The sequence below is a fragment of the Amblyomma maculatum genome, chromosome 1 (assembly GCF_055883805.1).
Source record: "Amblyomma maculatum isolate TAMU_Amacu chromosome 1, ASM5588380v1, whole genome shotgun sequence".
Lineage (NCBI taxonomy): Eukaryota > Metazoa > Arthropoda > Arachnida > Ixodida > Ixodidae > Amblyomma > Amblyomma maculatum.
The window spans coordinates 104,324,727-104,344,512 of NC_139344.1; the positions used below are offsets into that span (position 1 = coordinate 104,324,727).

At 45.8% G+C, this 19,786-nt stretch overlaps 2 long non-coding RNA genes across 2 annotated transcripts; both read right to left on the reverse strand.

Moving 5' to 3' along the window:
• Nucleotides 1–1,535: 1,535 nt before the first annotated feature.
• On the reverse strand, nt 1,536–7,986 carry LOC146203399 (uncharacterized). The gene is made up of 3 exons (XR_014703860.1): nt 7,832–7,986; nt 6,302–6,427; nt 1,536–1,709 (listed from the first exon to the last, which is right to left on the reverse strand). It is a non-coding gene; the product is annotated as an uncharacterized LOC146203399 (long non-coding RNA).
• Nucleotides 7,987–12,012: 4,026 nt separating this feature from the next.
• Nucleotides 12,013–19,544, reverse strand: LOC146203400 (uncharacterized). The gene is made up of 3 exons (XR_014703861.1): nt 19,409–19,544; nt 17,898–18,023; nt 12,013–12,187 (listed from the first exon to the last, which is right to left on the reverse strand). It is a non-coding gene; the product is annotated as an uncharacterized LOC146203400 (long non-coding RNA).
• Nucleotides 19,545–19,786: the final 242 nt, after the last annotated feature.

Sequence of the window (19,786 nt, forward strand, 5' to 3'; positions counted from 1 at the left end):
TCGCGGACAAAAATGGACACGACACCCACCTACCGCTGCACTCAGCGCACTATGTCAAAAAACAACAGCAATGACAATGGCTTACGTGAGAAGCGACGGCCGATGTCAGATCGTTGACGCAGACATCGCAAATTTGCTCGGCACCCATGAATCGAACGTCCGACTTTTGCAGTTGAATGGTTTAATGTTAAGGGTGCGTTGCACTACCTCCCCTGCAGCAACACCACGGCAATAAACTGAGAGACTTTACAAACACTGCCCGAATGCGCCGACGACGGCGTCGTCCAGAGCTCGTTAATCCAAAAGCTCTGGACGCCGTCGGCGACAACGAGGAAAGAGCCGAAAAGCCCGCCAGCCCGCCACGAATCTGGGGACAAATTCAGACTCAACTAGGCACATAATAGTCAGCATTTAGGTACTTTGTAAAAACATTGCGTTCAATGCGCTTGGGGAAATCTAGGGACAAAATTTCAGCCGAAGAAACCCTATTCATGGCGGGTTTTAGTCTCGCCCCTTCAATGTAGCAGCGCGCGGCACCGCGCGCCGTTTGCCTTTGCCTGCCTTCCCCTTCGCTGTTGCGGAGGTTTTGTTTTGCAGTGGGCAATGTTTTTCTAGCCACTGTAGCAATGTGACCCAACGAATTGTGACTTCTGATACGAAGATGCCACCCCGATGACAAAACCATTGTGCTAGTCTGCCGGACACGCTTACGGGAAAGGCGCCACGCACGAATCGAAAGATATGTGGCTCTTGAAAAATAATGGGAGCAAATATAAATCCTCCCTAATGGATATAAATACACGATGACCTGATCACATCAATTACACGTATACCAGCCTAGTTTTTCAGTTGTATTTTATTCTATGGCCTTGTGGAAACAATAACCCAGACGGCCATAGACGTCCGTTTTCGGACATCCGACGGAAGTCCGGTTATGTTCGATATACGTACAGCGGACGTCCGTCGGACTATCGTTCGTGGATCCGGATCGCGTCCCACAAACGTCCGACGGGCAGCCGGAGGCGGACATTCGGACGTTTCCCGGAACATGCTTGCAGGGCCCGCTATTGGTGTAAAAACTTGCAAATAACATTCGTGTAAAGCTCAGCAAGCATGTGCCATGGAAATTTCAGTCACATACTAGTGCTCAATGCCTTTGTCGTGAGAGTAAAGCAGACAATAGAATATGCAACAGGTTCAAGTTTCCTGTTGTCTGCTTTACTTTCACACACAAAGCACTGAACAGTAGTGTGCAATTAAAACTTCCATCAAAGAGGCACATATGCTAGCTGCGCTTTACACAAATGCACCATTCCTGACATGCTAAGTGCATAGGCATACCAGCATGCGAGCTTGTAAAGCATTTTTTTTTGGCTTTATTGCAAAAACTGCATGCATAAATAGTCTACACTAAAAAAATATCGATGTTAAGGAATGGCATGGTAAAATGCAGGCCAACTGGAGTATTAAGAATCTACTTGAATAATTTTTTTAAATTATCCTTGGCCGTGACAGCTCTTCCCTTGGGGAGGTGGTGGAGGAAAAGGTATTTATTGAAACCTAATATTTCGGAATTAGCGAGGATCGAGTTCTCTGTGGGCGGCCTCCGCAGGCCGGGATTCCAGGAGCAGTTACTATCCTGTGCATTTTCTCGATCAGCTGTTGCTGGTCTTTCAGGCCTAAGATGGAAAGAGCAGGCTGGGCTCCTCCTGCAATAGAAGGGAAAATGAAATTCAAGTTATCTGTGCTGAACTTTGATTACACATCTCCAAGGGCAACTGCCAGTTTCTCTCAATTGCTTTTTCCAGATGGCACCGTACGCATGCATCTCCATTCAGAACTGTCACATACTATATAGAAAGGTCATATAACTGCAGCAAAACCCATGCAGAATAACAAAAGATACAAACGTAGTTTGACCAGAACCTGGCATTCAGTATTTTAATGTTTTTATGTCGTCTTTTTGAACATGCCACTCTGACCAAACATGGCATGTTATGCTTGCTGCTATGCGCCCTCAGCAATGCCCAAGACATGGAGTGCACATGCATAGAAACTAAGCATAAAGGATGCTGTATATGAACATAAAGCACAGCCAGAGCATTGCAGTATTACACAGGTACGCATTGGCGGCAGAAACCTGAATTTTGGGCGGTTTAACAGGCAGATTTCTAAAGTCATTGTTCCTGCTCTGAAAAGAAGTGATCAATAATAACATCATTTAAAATTGTTACCTTTTTGTTCTGTAAACTGCACATTTCGCTGGTTTCCATGTACCCTCTACCGAAGACATTCCCTGGGCGTGTCGGGGGTATATCGACATCAACATCTAGGCTACAAGCGTCTAGAAAGCGTCTCCTTAGAGCAGCTGCGACGAAGCAACTTATCTGATAACATGCAAGCTGCTTCAGGAGAATAAAGATACACATTTGACATGTGGCTAAAGCCCAATGTGGAAGCATAGCCCGCCGCAGTGATTGCGCAGTGTTCATGCTTCTACAAGAGTAAAAGTAAAGTTATTTGTTTACCCACAGCGCTATATGTGACATTACAATAGCAAGGCTTATAGTTACACAAAACACAAAAACCTGACAACCACAAGTTCTTGATGTATTACCGGCAGCATGCAGCATGGATGTTAGTTACTGAAATATGGTTGCATAATTCTGGCAACCAGCTGTGCATGTATGTCATGGATGTCTCAACTACGCACAACAAATTACATAAAAAATAATGGTATTTATAAATGCAGCCAGCTGCTCACAAGAAACACTGTAGCTTTTTTATGGGGAAGGTAGTGGGTGCCAAAGAAACTGCCCCTGTAAAGGCGCCTAATTTGCCCCTATGTAATATCGGGGACAAGTGTGTGGACTACACAAACTGCAATCAAAGCACATAACTTTCACATCGACCAGGAAACTTGGACCATACTTGTCGATGTGAAAGTTGAACGTTAGTTCTTTCATGTGTGCAAGAGAAATAAGGTCACAATTCGTTTACATCGCGATTCTAGTCCAAAATCTAGACATACTGTCCAGAGACTTTCGCCACCGCAGTATAAGCCACCACTTGGGTAAGAGATTAGTAAAAGAAGTGTATAAAAGACATTAGTGCTGTTGGACAGCCATAGCTATAAAAATGGTATTGACATTGGAGTACTGCCTTAAGGCGGGGCCTAGGGCATTACAAAAGCAAGAGTTAGTGTCCGCTGGTCCTCATTTGAACGAACAAAAAGAGGGGGGGGGGAATAAATATACCTCAACTACATGTTTTGAGTGACACCAAGCCGCAGTTAGCATTAAAGATATCACAGAGTTTTGTGGAAGATTTGGGAGTGCTTTGCTGCTTTCTTACAGGATTGGACAAAAGAGCTCACCATCTTCAGAAAGGCACGTTATATAGAAATGAAAATAGTGAATTTACTGCATCTGGCCACAACAACTTGCACACGGAGAGGAAGATGAACTGAAAATTTTATACATGAATGTACGTATTTACAACAGGTGAAACAATGACCATGATCTATGCCGAAGAGGAAAGAGATCAAAATCTAGCTCAGAACGAGTTCTCCAGGTCGCGGGGCCGTTTCATTAACTTCGGGACTCCGCCCACATTTCTCATCCCCAATGACAACGAACTCACACATGACTGGCTAACAAACATTTTGGCATGTCTTTCCACTTTCATAAGTTCTTCACCCTCTCCCTAATACAAGCAATGCAAAAGGGACAACAAATTCGTTTCACAACAAACAGAATTCAGAGAATGGTCTTCGAAATGATTGGCTCACTAGGTCACATGCCAAACTCTCTCCCCTAGGAAAAAAAAAAAGAAAAAAAATTAGAACCCATCAAAACGGTGTCCCACGTGCGCAACCATTGCCCAAAGCTTGCATCCTTGGCGGCTCCTTTTACAGGGCAATTATTGCAATTATTGCCGTCCGAGTCAGCACCGTTGCGGACCACATCAGAAGAGCCAACCCACATCCTCCCGCTCCGCATCATACCGTCACTGTTGCATACTTGCCCTTTTTCAATGCCGCCATCTCCCACCATTGTTGACATCCAGGGTTGGAATCCTCAACGAGACCCCACTCAGCGCGCCTGCACTGAATAATTGTCACTTTTATGGGCTCCGCAACAAGGAAGAGGGCCTTACACCCTTCAACCTGACAGTGTTTTTTCTTTGAACGATAAGCAGTTCTTCCAAAAGAGGTGCTCGTTTCAAAGCTGTGCTGCCTCCGGGTGATGGGTCCAGTCAGCATACTAAGGACCCCTTGGTACTCTTAGTACTACGGACCCCTTAGTTGTATACTGTTCGTAAAGCTCCTTAAATAAAAATGAGCCCCCTACATGACACAGCAACGAGAACAAACTGCCTGTCCCCGCGTCTTCGAGTGAGACAGCAAAGTCCTCGGAAGAGGGGACTTCTTTCCCTCTCTGCCTACGTTTCCGTTAAGCACTGTAGTTGCTGTAGCTAGCTCTCTGTGCGCGTCTCTCCGCCTCCTGTCCGAGGGCAAGTGGGAGACGGCCGCAGCTGGGCACAGAACAGGTGACCCAAAAAGAGCAGACTAATAATGGTGCCTAGCATACCCACCGATCCCTTACAGAAATCATTAAAGAAATGAAAGCAACACATCAGATAATGCTACAATGTTTCTAAGTGCAAAGTCGACAACTCCAAGTCATATAAATATATGTACATCTCCGCACATTAACTAGACAGAAACAGTGCAGAGTAAACTAATAATTCAGTGTCTAGCAACACTATTAAAAGGGGATAAAGGCCACAGGGGGCTGCGATTATTAGTACAGTTTTGCCTTTAAACTACAATAACATACTTGTTGCAAGCTTAAAATCAAAGATTCACACCTGTCCCACCCACAGCAATGGAACACACATCTGACTCAAGTCTGCAGAGAAAGAGCAAGCTAGACTATTGCAGACGCACCCTTGGTTATTTTTCTGGCATTTCTGAGGGTGAAGAATCTGACTTGTCAGTAGCATGTATATGAATAAGAATCCTATGACAGTAAATGCATCAGATTTTCTGGAGTGGCTTTTCTTTGCTGACCACATATGAGGTGAGCTATAATTTATCCAACTTGGCCTAGGTTTATTCTATGAATAACAAAGCTATAGCAGGTACACAGTCATTCACTCAGGCTGAACATGCGAGTGCGTGGCATGCACTTTTTGAGATGCCACTGCATCCATCGCAGCTGCACACCGTAGCGAAGAGGCAGACAGCGTGAAGTACCAGCCTCTAGTCCCTCTACCACCACTGGGGTCCCAAACTAGGGACCCCTTGTTTTTGTCAGGACAGGCCCCCTCAGGGTCAGCTGGTGAGTAACCTCCTGTATTTTTTATCTGATGGCAATATTTTCCACCACCACCCACAATACGCAGCTGCGCATCATAGCAGATGTGAAGCAACAGCTCCTGGTCCTTCTATTCATAAGCCACTTTGCCTTGATGCATGCCTGCGCACCATAGTAAAGAGGCAGACGACATGACGCAGCAGCTCATGGAACCTTTACACATGAGCCCCCCCACTGTACTTCGATACGCACCATAGCAAATATACAGACTACGTCACACAGCAGCTCCTGGTCCCTCTATGCATAAGCCATTTTGCCTCAATACGCACCTGCGTACCTGAGCGAAGAGGCAGACGTGAGGCTGCAGCTCCTGGGCCCTCCATGCACAAGCCACTTAGCATCAATGCACAGCTGTGCACTGTAGTAAAGAGGCGAAGGATGTTAAGCAGCAGCTCCTGGTCCCTCTACACATCAGCCATTTTGCCTCGATGCGCATCTGCACACCGTAACAAACAGCCAGATGTGACAAAGAAGCTCCTGGTTTCTCTACACATAAACCACTTTGCCTCAATGTACGTCTGCACACCGGAGCAAAGAGGCAGATGACGTTGAAGCTGGAGCGGCTGGTCCCTCTATGCACCAGCCACTTAGCCTTGATGCATGGCTGTGACGGATGCATTACTATTTTGCAAACTGCATGCCACACATTCCCATTCAAGCTAAGAGTGGACGACTGTGTAAACGTAAAATACTGGTTATTTACTTCAATCGACAATGACAAAAAGTAACATGGTGGACAATGTAAAAAGAATTTGCTGCATAAAGTTTGTTGAAACCAGTTCTACATCCTACATGTAAACAAGCTAAAACCTTAATGTCGAAGGGATGTCCTGTGTGTTTAAAATCATCACGCTCAAACCACTTCAACACTGACAATCATGATTCAATATTAATAATATAGATAATAATACAATACTCACTTTTAGCCATACCAAAGAAATGAGAATGCAAAGGGATGTTGCTGTTTTTCCCCCGTGGATGACAGTTTTCCATGTTCAAAGTGCTGCTTCCTGTTGGCCTACAAAATCGGCTACAGCAAATGGCATCTGAAAAATTTTTGGAAGCCTCATGCTAGTCTTCAATGAGAAAAGCATTGCCATACAGAAGCAGAACACGAATACTTTTACAACACACTAAAAGCACCAACTGCAGTGCTGTTTTTAGGATGACTAGGTAGAGGTTTTGCTGTAGCAAGCCAAATGTTAGCCTTCAATAAGGAAAGCATTCCCATACAGAAACAGAACACAAAAACTTTTACAACACATTAAAAGCATCAATTGCACAAATGCTTGTAAGATGACCAGGTACAGGTTTCTGCTATAGCCCACATCATGTGACCAGCGGTTATCAGAAGCCTTGTATGTGAGCATGATGCCCTAGATTCAATTTATGGCTATCACTGTATTAACAAGCATGGGTTTAAAGCTACTTTAATATGATAATCTAAGAACATGGTAAGAGCTTTCAGTGCGAGACATAAGCTCAGTATCATGCACTATAAGGTGCTGCATGGCTCTAGTGTAGCTTTGGCATTATCTCGCTGTCAATAATGCAGTGAAGTTCTGAGGAGCCTTTGAATATCTGTAAGGACAAGGCAACAACAATTTTGTTTTCATCGCACTTTTGCTCAACTCGTTTTCTTTCTTTCTTTTTTTTTTTTTTTTTTTTTTTTGAGCCCGCGGCTTGCATGGCCTCCCAGTATGCCTGTTTTGCATAAAAGAAGGCGTTGCAGGCACCAGAACTTACAGCCCAACTGTATCGCGGCGGCGGTATGTCAAATTCGTGCCAGAACAGCGCAGAACAACGGGTCAAGAAAGACAAGTGCTGGCTTTTTTTTTTTTTTCTCTCATCTCCTTGTCCGGTTGTTCTGCGCGGTTCGGTCCCACATGCATAACCAACATGCGCAAGGTGCTGTCCTGGTTTGTCAAAGCTGAAGGAGAGTACTAAACCTTTAGTTATTTAGTAGCTACAGCCGTTCCTTCTAGAAACTGTAGTTGCCGTAAAGCTCGAGAGAGAAAGATCAGCGGCTGTCCATTAAAGAAACAAAAAAAAAAAAAAAAAAAAAGAAAAAACTCGCGCCGTTTTCACAAGTGTAGGCATGTCGCACGATAGGCTCGAGGAGTGCGAAAGTTTTCTCGTATAGTTTTTACAACTCAGCACGTTGCGTATGGTTGACAAATTAACTCCTTTAAAGCTCGGGCAGGCACTCCTTTATCAGAGACAGAGAAGTTGCGCGGCTTACTGGCGCAGCGTCCAGTAATGCCGAGAAAGATGGCCCTCAGACTTGAGGCTGCCCTTTAGTTAGTCGGCGCGGAGCCATCCTGTCAGTCTCGCCTAAAACACTCGACCGTTCGGCTGCTGTACAGAGCTGTTTCCTTACCCAAAAGCTCACCACTATCGGTGCATCGAAAAGTTCCACTAAAGAAACAAAAGTTCGGTGAAATACTTACTTTGGAATCGGCGGGTGAACAAAGTGTGCCAGCCGCACCAAGCCACAGCAAAAACAATGCTAGCAGTGCATTACAGCCGTAGGTATTTGTAACTGCGCAGAAAATGCAGAACACGGAAACGTGAAGCCATCTTCCATGACTAAACTTCAACTTGTCAGGTGGATTGGATTGGCTCATTTCAGATTTTTTAGAGGATAGGTTCGGTTTCGTTCTTTTTGAGCTTGCTGCTTGCTGCGTCTATTCAGCCACTGATTAAAATTTCACCGAAGCATCATGATAGAAAAATGTTTAATGGTCATTTAACTTTTAATAAAAAAATTTTGATGGAAGAATTCAATGATGAAACATGCGGAAAATAAAAAAAACTGTTTAATGGAAACGCTTTCTATCGCATCGATTCGCTCTGGCATCATATAATGCAGACTTGACGGCATTACTGATTTATACGCAGTTCAGACGAGCACGACGACTACAAACTATATCATAGCTGTGTAAAAGCAAATCCAGTGGCGGACGTACGGCGGCTGTCCGCTGGGCGAACGGATTCGACCATCCGCTTTCGAACGTACGCCGGAATTCCGGCGGACGTCCGAAATCGGCCGCCGAGTTCGGTTGTCCGTCGGACGTCAGTGGCCGTCTGGGAAGCCAGGGGAATTGGTGCAAGCAGGGCCAGCTAGCCGGATTGTCGACATGCTGCATCAAGGAAGCACAGAGCCAAATACGAATGCGAACAAAAAGGAATACCAGCAGTTAGAAAATAACTTTATTCAACGCATTACTAAGCGTCGAGAATGCGCTGGTATATATCTGTTGACCCCAGCCAGCATATTATAGCTGAAGTGAATATAGGCTAATGTTTCACAGTTCTGAGTATGTTGCTAAATAGAGTCTAATGAAATTGAATTGCGAAGCTTGCTAACGCGGCGTCGCCGAGAGCAGACAGCTTCGATCGGCACAAACTTCCGCGACAATGGGGACTCGGATATATTGTCAGTTCAGCTTTACTGCTTCTTGAGCAAGCTCGAAAATATGACGGCCTGTGGGGCGATCATTCATGACTTGAAAACCACTGTACACGGCGCAAATGATGACAACACAAGAAAACAAAAAACGGACACGACACGTGTCCTTTTCTTTTTTTATGTGTTCGTAATGCAGTTCATGGCACGAAAGAAAAACACTCCATGAACATATTTTCGAGAAACACTGTATACGGCGCAAAAAAGACAACACAAGAAATAAAAGAATACCCATATGTGCTGTCCTTTTTTTTTTTTCTTGTGTCGTTTTAAATTTTCGCCGCATACAGTAGTTTACATGTTCACTAAGTTTTTTTTTTTTTTTTTGTGCCAAGAACTGTATTCGGGCAGCAAATAAACTTATGCACTTGGAGTAGTAAAAGACACGCTCTCTCAGTTAAGATTAATTACACGGGTGTACTTTTTGTCAAGGAAGCAGTGGATCCGCCGTTCATCAACCCGAGATGCTTACTAAATGCTTGTTTTCACACTCCTAGAGCTCCTGTCAGGTCCTTCTCTATCGATCAGAACACTGTCTACACGAATACAGCTAATTCGCAATTGTGCAAAATTTTCAGATATTAAACTGCTGATAATGGACAGAGGATTCGCAACTGCAAGCTTTTAAAATGTGTTTAATAATGACTTATGGCAATTTTCATGCACCTTTCTTCCATAAACAGCGTCGACAGTAAATTCACGATCCAGAAGGCAGGCACGACAAAAAGATGCTGACAGCGGCGGCCTATTAGGAATACGAATACAGTTTTACACGTTACCCGCGCAAACCTATGTGTCTGTACTCTTCATCATCGCGGCCGTGAATCACAAACCTCAGAAAATGGGGCTGTCGAGCACCGCAGTCATTTTCATACAAGCGCCTTATAATTAATTCACTTTTCGCAAGGACGCCGGAGAGAAATCGGACACGCGTTTGCAGTTAGCTCTTAGCTCATCGTATAGCACCAGTAGTAGCACAACTCGCTAATATATCCAACCTCTGCATAGCTGCCACGTGTAAATCTAAAAAGTGTGGACAAAGACGGTACGTTTTTCTAAAGCGAGAAGGCCGCGGTCGCACGAACGCAACCCATCAACCAGCAGAGCGCTACATTGAAGTAGTGTTCCTGTATAAGCATATACAGGAACACTACATTGAAGTCTCCAGTGGCGCTACCTAGTGCATGTAACATACACTGCGTCAGGGAAGGAGCCCCCGTGAGCCCACTACCACCACTACCCCCTTCTAGCTCACTTTACTATAATTATTACAGTGCTCTAGAATATGGGCAGTGTGATGACCGGCGCCGGAGAGCGGGCCGCTTTTGCGATGACAAGAGCCGACTCCCGCGAGAGGGCGCGACGTGCAACAGGGGTGCCACGTTCGCCGCTCGGCGCATAGCCGCATAGCGGCCGCGGGATAGCGAGGATACAGAGGAGGGGTGCGGTTCTCTTTGGAGCGATTTTCAGACGCTACGCAATTAGTGTGATAATTAATTAAGAGGCGACTTATTCCAGGTGCTTAAACTGATCCCTGCCATTCTTTTACGTCTATCTGGAGACATCGTGCACGCTTGGGTTGTCCTTCGCAGCAGCGCGCGATGTTTGAATCGCTATTTGAAACTCTCAACATTTCTTCCTGCGGACAGTTACAAATTGTCCAGATGAGCAATTTGTACTTAATGTTTGTAACGAAGCGTGGTGTTTTGCATTCGTTTTTCCCGTAAGGGAATAAAGGCTACTGCCCAGGAGCGCTATTAACACGCGGAGAAAAACAGTGTACATGCGAACCAAAGCTTGTGCTTCGTAAGGCCTCTTTAGGAACACCTATTTTTTACAAACCTTATTTACGAACACCTGCTTACATTTTGCAGCTTGCGCTTATTAATACATAACAACGTTTATCTTAAATCGCCAGTAATCTGTAATATATCTCTTTAATCGGTGTTCTTTATGTGCCCTAATCACCGCTTATAGAAATTACAAATACAGTGTGCGAGCAAAACACATTTATTCCCTACCGTACTAATTTAAAGCACTGGTATTTACCGGCAAAAAAAAAAAAACAATAAACAAGGTATACGCGACTCAAGCATTTATTTTTTGTTCGTGATTAACATATACGTATATCACGGACATTTGTTTGCGTGCCACTAACCAAAGGGTGAACCAGCTGTTTAGATGAAAAAAAAAAAGTCAAGTACAGTTACGGCATTGCATCAAATAAAATGTGAAAAATTAAACCTGTCACATACGTAACACGTTCATAGTGGGCACTTGAGTGCGGACGCTTTACTGGCATTAAATGGTACAACCAAACAAAAAATAAAAGCACTAATAATTGCACGTCGAATTGGCAGGTATGATGCAGTTCTTTGCGCGTACCGAGAGAAAGCGGAAAAATGCGAAAAAGATGACGAGCACCTAATACGCAAGCAATTAATATAATGCCGAAATCAAATGCGGACATAATGCGTATTTATTCTTTCCCAGACGGCCATAGACGTCCGACGGACGTCCGTTCTCGGACCTTCGGACATCCGACGGAAGTCCGGTTATGTTCGATATACGTACAGCGGACGTCCGTCGGACTATCGTTCGTGGATCCGGATCGCGTCCCACGGACGTCCGACGGGCAGCCGGAGGCGGACATTCGGACGTTTCCCGGAACATGCTTGCAGGGCCCGCTATTCGTGTAAAAACTTGCCAATAACATTCGTGTAAAGCTCAGCAAGCATGTGCCATGGAAATTTCAGTCACATACTAGTGCTCAATGCCTTTGTCGTGAGAGTAAAGCAGACAATAGAATATGCAACAGGTTCAAGTTTCCTGTTGTCTGCTTTACTTTCACACACAAAGCACTGAACAGTAGGGTGCAATTAAAACTTCCATCAGAGGCACATATGCTAGCTGAGCTTTACACAAATGCACCATTCCTGAAAACATGCTAAGTGCATAGGCATACCAGCATGCGAGGTTGTAAAAAAAGCATTTTTTTTTGCCTTTATTGCAAAAACTGCATGCATAAATAGTCTACACTAAAAAAATATCGATGTTAAGGAATGCATGGTAAAATGCAGGCCAACTGGAGTATTAAGAATCTACTTGAATAATTTTTTTAATTATCCTTGGCCGTGACAGCTCTTCCCTTGGGGAGGTGGTGGAGGAAAAGGTATTTATTGAAACCTAATATTTCGGAATTAGCGAGATGATCGAGTTCTGTGTGGGCGGCCTCCGCAGGCCGGGATTCCAGGAGCAGTTACTATCCTGCGCATTTGCTCGATCAGCTGTTGCTAGTCTTTCAGGCCTAAGATGGAAAGAGCAGGCTGGGCTCCTCCTGCAATAGAAGGGAAAATGAAATTCAAGTTATCTGTGCTGAACTTTGATTACACATCTCCAAGGGCAACTGCCAGTTTCTCTCAATTGCTTTTTCCAGATGGCACTGTATGCATGCATCTCCATTCAGAACTGTCACATACTATATAGAAAGGTCATATAACTGCAGCAAAACCCATGCAGACTAACAAAAGATACAAACGTAGTTTGACCAGAACCTGGCATTCAGTATTTTAATGTTTTTATGTCGTCTCTTTGAACATGCCACTCTGAACAAACATGGCATGTTATGCTTGCTGCTATGCGCCCTCAGCAATGCCCAAGACATGGAGTGCACATGCAGAGAAATTAAGCATAAAGGATGCTGTATATGAACATAAAGCACAGCCAGAGCATTGCAGTATTACACAGGTATGCACTGGCGGCAGAAACCTGCATTTTGAGCGGTTTAACAGGCAGATTTCTAAAGTCATTGTTCCTGCTCTGAAAAGAAGTGATAAATAATAACATCATTTAAAATTGTTACCTTTTTGTTCTGTAAACTGCACATTTCGCTGGTTTCCATGTACCCTCTACTGAAGACATTCCCTGGGCGTGTCGGGGGTATATCGACATCAACATCTAGGCTACAAGCGTCTAGAAAGCGTCTCCTTAGAGCAGTTGCGACGAATTAACTTATCTGATAACATGCAAGCTGCTGCAGCAGAATAAAGATAGACATTTGACATGTGGCTAAAGCCCAATGTGGAAGCATAGCCCGCCGCAGTGATTGCGCAGTGTTCATGCTTCTACAAGAGTTAAAAGTAAAGTTATTTGTTTACCCACAGCGCTATATGTGACATTACAATAGCAAGGCTTATAGTTACACAAAACACAAAAAGCTGATAACCACAAGCTCCTGATGTATTACCGGCAGCATGCAGCATGGATGTATGTCACGGATTTCTCAACTACGCGCAACAAATTACAAAAAAATAATGGTATTTATAAATGCAGCCAGCTGTTCACAAGAAACACTGTAGCTTTTTTATGGGGAAGGTAGTGGGCGCCAAAGAAACTGCCCCTGTAAAGGCGCCTAATTTGCCCCTATGTAATATCGGGGACAAGTGTGTGGACTACACAAACTGCAATCAAAGCATAACTTTCACATCGACCAGGAAACTCGGACCATACTTGTCGATGTGAAAGTTGAACGTTAGTTCTTTCATGTGTGCAAGAGAAATAAGGTCACAATTCGTTTACATCGCGATTCTAGTCCAAAATCTACAGACATACTGTCCAGACTTTCGCCCCCGCAGTATAAGCCACCACTTGGGTAAGAGATTAGTAAAATAAGTGTATAAAAGACATTAGTGCTGTTGGACAGCCATAGCTATAAAAATGGTATCGACATTGGAGTACTACCTTAAGGCGGGGCCTAGGGCATTACAAAAGCAAGAGTTAGTGTCCGCTGATCCTCATTTGAACGAACAAAAAGAGGGGGGGGGGGGGGAAGAAATCTACCTCAATTACATGTTTTGAGTGACACCAAGCCGCAGTTAGTATTAAAGATATCACACAGTTTTGTGGAAGATTTGGGAGCGTTTTGCAGCTTTCTTACAGGATTGGACAAAAGAGCTCACTATCTTCAGAAAGGCACATTATATAGAAATGAAAATAGTGAATTTACTGCATCTGGCCACAACAACTTGCACACGGAGAGGAAGATGAACTGAAAATTTTATACATGAATGTACGTATTTACAACAGGTGAAACAATGACCATGATCTATGCCGAAGAGTAAAGAGATCAAAATCTAGCTCAGAACGAGTTCTCCAGGCCGCGGGGCCGTTTCATTAACTTCGGGACTCCGCCCACATTTCTTCTCCCCGATGACAACGAACTCACACATGACTGGCTAACAAACATTTTCGCATGTCTTTCCACTTTCATAAGTTCTTCACCCTCTCCCTAATACAAGCAATGCAAAAGAGACAACAAATTCGTTTCACAACAAACGGAATTTAGAGAATGTTGTTGTTGTTGGGAACTTTGGGATATTCACGGGGGGGTGGGGGGGAACCGGACACGGGTTATGCCGGCCTAATATCGCGGCGGCACTCTTGGTGTCCGGGGGGGTGGGGAAGTGGGATGTTGGGAGGGGTGGGGTGGGGGAGATCGCCTTTTCGTCGTGGCCCGCACCAAGCAAATAGCCCGGTGAGCATCGGCAGGTCGGTGGTCCGGTGCGCAGCCTCCGGTGCAGCAGCGCTTCTGGTTGTTCCAGACGAAGCCTAGTACTGCGCCTCTGCGAGGCACAGGAAGGACTGCTGTTGACAGCAGGACGCCACGGCGATTGGAACAACCGCCGCAGCAGGATGGGACCGCGATAGACTGCTGCCAAGGCAGCAGCGCGGCGGGTGGCGCTGAGGTGACCGTCAGTAGACAGCGCGCCGAGGCCCGCGAGCAGGGAGCCCACGGGGAGCTGTCCCGGAGTATCCAGGTAGCAGCAGGAGGGGGTGCCAGGATTCGCGACAACACGTGGTCCATGGCGGCGAGGTGGAGCCGCCTCGGTGCACACAAGTGGTGCTGCGAGCACGGCGGGTGGCTTGCACGTGGCAAGCATGCTGGCTTGGCTGGAAGCGCGAGCGCAGCGAGGACTGCGGCATCACAAAGATGTCAGCAGGGAGTCACCGCGACGACGAAGTCGGGCGGCGACTGGGGGGGCTGCCGGGAACTGCTGCAGCAGCAGCAGCGCGGCGGGTAGGTCGCCGGATCCACAGCAACACGTGGTCCGTGGCGATGGGGTTCTCGCGCCACGAGGGTGCAGCGAGAATTAGCCAGGGTGCGTCCCAGATCCAAGGAGCTGCAGGAGGCCGCGGGCGGTTCTGCAGGCTGCTGTCCATGAAGTAGGGAGGGGGCCGCCGCCGCCGCAGCAAACGACGGCGGCCCCGAGGAAATCCTTTTTCGAGGAGTAGGGCGCCGCGGCCGCCGAAGCGGCCCGCCGAGCTAGGCCTCTAGGAGAGGTAGCGGGTGGCCGCTGACGCGGCCGACTGCTGGGAAGACCTCCTAGTAGAAGGAACTCGCCGGCGCTGGAGAGCGCGCGACGAGCGAGGACGTACGCCTGCCGCTACGGACGGTAGCGGGCGCAGGCGAAGGTGCTCGGCGGCAGCGAAGCTGGCGCGACGGAGCGAGGCGCGACGATATCGCGGGAGGCGAGCAGGGACACATCCGCTCACATCGAAAGTCTGAACGAGAATGGACCTCGAAATGATTGGCTCACTAGGTCACATGCCAAACTCTCTCCCCTAGAAAAAAAAAAAGAAAATAAATAATTAGAACCCATCAAAACGGTGTCCCACGTGCGCAACCATTGCCCAAAGCTTGCATCCTTGGCGGCTCCTTTTACAGGGCAATTATTGCAATTATTGGCATCCGCGTCAGCACCATTGCGGACCACATCAGAAGAGCCAACCCACATCATACCGTCACTGTTACACACTTGCCCTTTTTCAACGCCGCTATCTCCCACCATTGTTAACATCCAGGGTTGGAATCCTCCACGAGACCCCACTCAGCGCGCCTGCACTGAATAATTGTCACTTTTATGGGCTCCCCAACAAGGAAGAGGGCTTTACACCCTTCAACCTGACAGTGTTTTTTCTTTGAACGATAAGCAGTTCTTCCAAAAGAGGTGCTCGTTTCAAAGCTGTGCTGCCTCTGGGTGATGGGTCCAGTCAGCGTACTAAGGATCCCTTAGTACGCTTAGTACTAAGGACCCCTTAGTTGTATACTGTTCGTAAAGCTCCTTAAATAAAAATGAGCCCCCTACATGACACAGCAACGAGAACAAACTGCCTGTCCCCGCGTCTTCGAGTGCGACAGCAAAGTCCTCGGAAGAGGGGACTTCTTTCCCTCTCTGCCTACGTTTCCGTTAAGCACTGTAGCTGCTGTAGCTGCCTATCTGTGCGCGTCTCTCCGCCTCCTGTCCGAGGGCAAGTGGGAGACGGCCGCAGCTGGGCATTGAACAGGTGACCCAAAAAGAGCAGACTAATAATGGTGCCTAGCATACCCACCGATCCCTTACAGAAATCATTAAAGAAATGAAAGCAACACATCAGATAACACTACAATGTTTCTAAGTACAAAGTCGACAACTCCATAAATATATGTACATCTCCGCACATTAACTAGACAGAAACAGTGCAGAGTAAACTAGTAATTCAGTGTCTAGCAACACTATTAAAAGGGGATAAAGGCCACGGGGGGCTACGATTATTAGTACCGTTTTGCCTTTAAACTACAATAACGTACTTGTTGCAAGCTTAAATCAAAGATTCACGCCTGTCCCACCCACAGCAATGGAACACACATCTGACTCAAGTCTGCAGAGAAAGAGCAAGCTAGACAATTGCAGACGCACCCTTGGTTATTTTTCTGGCATTTCTGAGGGTGAAGAATCTGACTTGTCAGCAGCATGTATACGAATAAGAACCCTATGACAGTAAATGCATCAGATTTTCTGGAGTGGCTTTTCTTTGCTGACCACATATGAGGTGAGCTATAATTTATCCAACTTGGCCTAGGTTTATTCTATGAATAACAAAGCTATAGCAGGTACACAGTCGTCCACTCAGGCTGAACATGCGAGTGCGTGGCATCCACTTTTTGAGATGCCACTGCATCCATCGCAGCTGCACACCGTAGCGGAGAGGCAGACAGCGTGAAGTACCAGCCTCTAGTCCCTCTACCACCACTGGGGTCCCAAACTAGGGACCCCTTGTTTTTGTCAGGACAGGCCCCCTCAGGGTCAGCTAGTAACCTCCTGTATTTGTATCTGATGGCAATGTTTTCCACCACCACCCACAATACGCAGCTGCGCATCATAGCAGATGTGAAGCAACAGCTCCTGGTCCTTCTATGCATAAGCCACTTTGCCTTGATGCATGCCTGCGCACCATAGTAAAGAGGCAGACGACATGAAGCAGCAGCTCATGGTACCTTTACACATGAGCCCCCCCTTGTACTTCGATACGCACCATAGCAAATATACACACTACGCCACACAGCTGCTCCTGGTCCCTCTATGCATAAGCCATTTTGCCTCAATACGCACCTGCGTACCTGAGCGGAGAGGCAGAAGTGAAGCTGCAGCTCCTGGGCCCTCCATGCACAAGCCACTTAGCATCAATGCACGGCTGTGCACTGTAGTAAAGAGGCGAAGGATGTTAAGCAGCAGATCCTGGTCCCTCTACACATCAGCCATTTTGCCTCGATGCGCATCTGCACACCGTAACAAACAGCCAGATGTGACAAAGAAGCTCCTGGTTTCTCTACACATAAACCACTTTGCCTCAATGCACGTCTGCACACCAGAGTAAAGAGGCAGATGACGTGAAGCTGGAGCGGCTGGTCCCTCTACGCACAAGCCACTTAGCCTTGATGCATGGCTGTGACGGATGCATTGCTATTTTGCAAACTGCATGCCACACATTCCCATTCAAGCTAAGAGTGGACGACTGTGTCCAATGACAAAAAGTAACATGGTGGACAATGTAAAAAGAATTTGCTGCATAAAGTTTGTTGAAACCAGTTCTACATCCTACATGTAAACAAGCTAAAACCTTAATGTCGAAGGGATGTCCTGTGTGTTTAAAATCATCACGCTCAAACAACTTCAACCCTGACAATCATGATTCAATATTAATAATATAGATAATGATACAATACTCACTTTTAGCCATACCAAAGAAATGAGAATGCAAAGGGATGTTGCTGTTTTTCCCCCGTGGATGACAGTTTTCCATGTTCAAAGTGCTGCTTCCTGTTGGCCTACGAAATCGGCTACAGCAAATGGCATCTGAAAAATTTTTGGAAGCCTCATGCTAGTCTTCAACGAGAAAAGCATTGCCATACAGAAGCAGAACACAAATACTTTTACAATACATTAAAAGCACCAACTGCGGTGCTGTTTTTAGGATGACTAGGTAGAGGTTTTGCTGTAGCAAGCCAAATGTTAGCCTTCAATAAGGAAAGCATTCCCATACAGAAACAGAACACAAAATCTTTTACAACACATTAAAAGCATCAATTGCACAAATGCTTGTAAGATGACCAGGTACAGGTTTCTGCTATAGCCCACATCATGTGACCAGCGGTTATCAGAAGCCTTGTATGTGAGCATGATGCCCTAGATTCAATTTATGGCTATCACTGTATTAACAAGCATGGGTTTAAAGCTACTTTAATATGATAATCTAAGAACTTGGTAAGAGCTTTCAGTGCGACACATAAGCTCAGTATCATGCACTATAAGGTGCTGCATGGCTCTAGTGCAGCTTTGGCATTATCTCGCTGTCAATAATGCAGTGAAGTTCTGAGGAGCCTTTGAATATCTGTAAGGACAAAGCAACAACAATTTTGTTTTCATCTCACTTTTGCTCAACTCGTTTTTTTTTTTTTTTTTTTTTTTTTTGAGCCCGCGGCTTGCATGGCCTCCCAGTACGCCTGTTTTGCATAAAAGAAGGCGTTGCAGACACCAGAGCTCACAGCCCAACTGTATCGCGGCGGCGGTATGTCAAATTCGTGCCTGAACAGCGCAGAACAACGGGTCAAGAAAAAGACAAGTGCTGACTTTTTTTTCTCTCATCTCCTTGTCCGGTTGTTCTGCGCGGTTCGGTCCCACATGCATAACCAACATGCGCAAGGTGCTGTCCTGGTTTGTCAAAGCTGAAGGAGAGTACTAAACCTTTAGTTATTTAGTAGCTACAGCCGTTCCTTCTAGAAACTGTAGTTGCCGTAAAGCTCGAGAGAGAAAGATCAGCGGCTGTCCATTAAGAAGAAAAAAAAAAAAAAAAAAAAAAAAAAACTCGCGACGTTTTCACAAGTGTAGGCATGTCGCACGATAGGCTCGAGGAGTGCAAAAGTTTTCTCGTACAGTTTTTACAACTCAGCACGTTGCGCATGGTTAACAAATTAACTCCTTTAAAGCTCGGGCAGGCACTCCTTTATCAGAGACAGAGGAGTTGCGCTGCTTACTGGCGCAGCGTCCAGTAATGCCGAAAAGATGGCCCTCAGACTTGAGGCTGCACTTTAGTTAGTCGGCGCGGAGCCATCCTGTCAGTCTTGCCTAAAACACTCGACCGTTCGGCTGCTGTACAGAGCCGTTTCCTTACGCAAAAGCTCACCACTATCGGTGCATCGAAAAGTTCAACTAAAGAAACAAAAGTTCGGTGAAATACTTACTTTGGAATCAGCGGGTGAACAAAGTGTGCCAGCCGCACCAAGCCACAGCAAAAACAATGTTAGCAGTGCATTACAGCCGTAGGTATTTGTAACTGCGCAGAAAATGCAGAACACGGAAACGTGAAGCCATCTTCCATGACTAAACTTCAATTTGTCAGGTGGATTGGATTGGCTCATTTCAGATTTTTTTGAGGATAGGTTCGGTTTCGTTCTTTTGAGCTTGCTGCTTGCTGCGTCTATTCAGCCACTGATTAAAATTTCACCGAAGCATCATGATAGAAACATGTTTAATGGTCATTTAACTTTTAATCAAAAATTTTGGATGGAAGAATTCAACGATGAAACATGCGGAAAATAAAAAAAAACTGTTTAATGGAA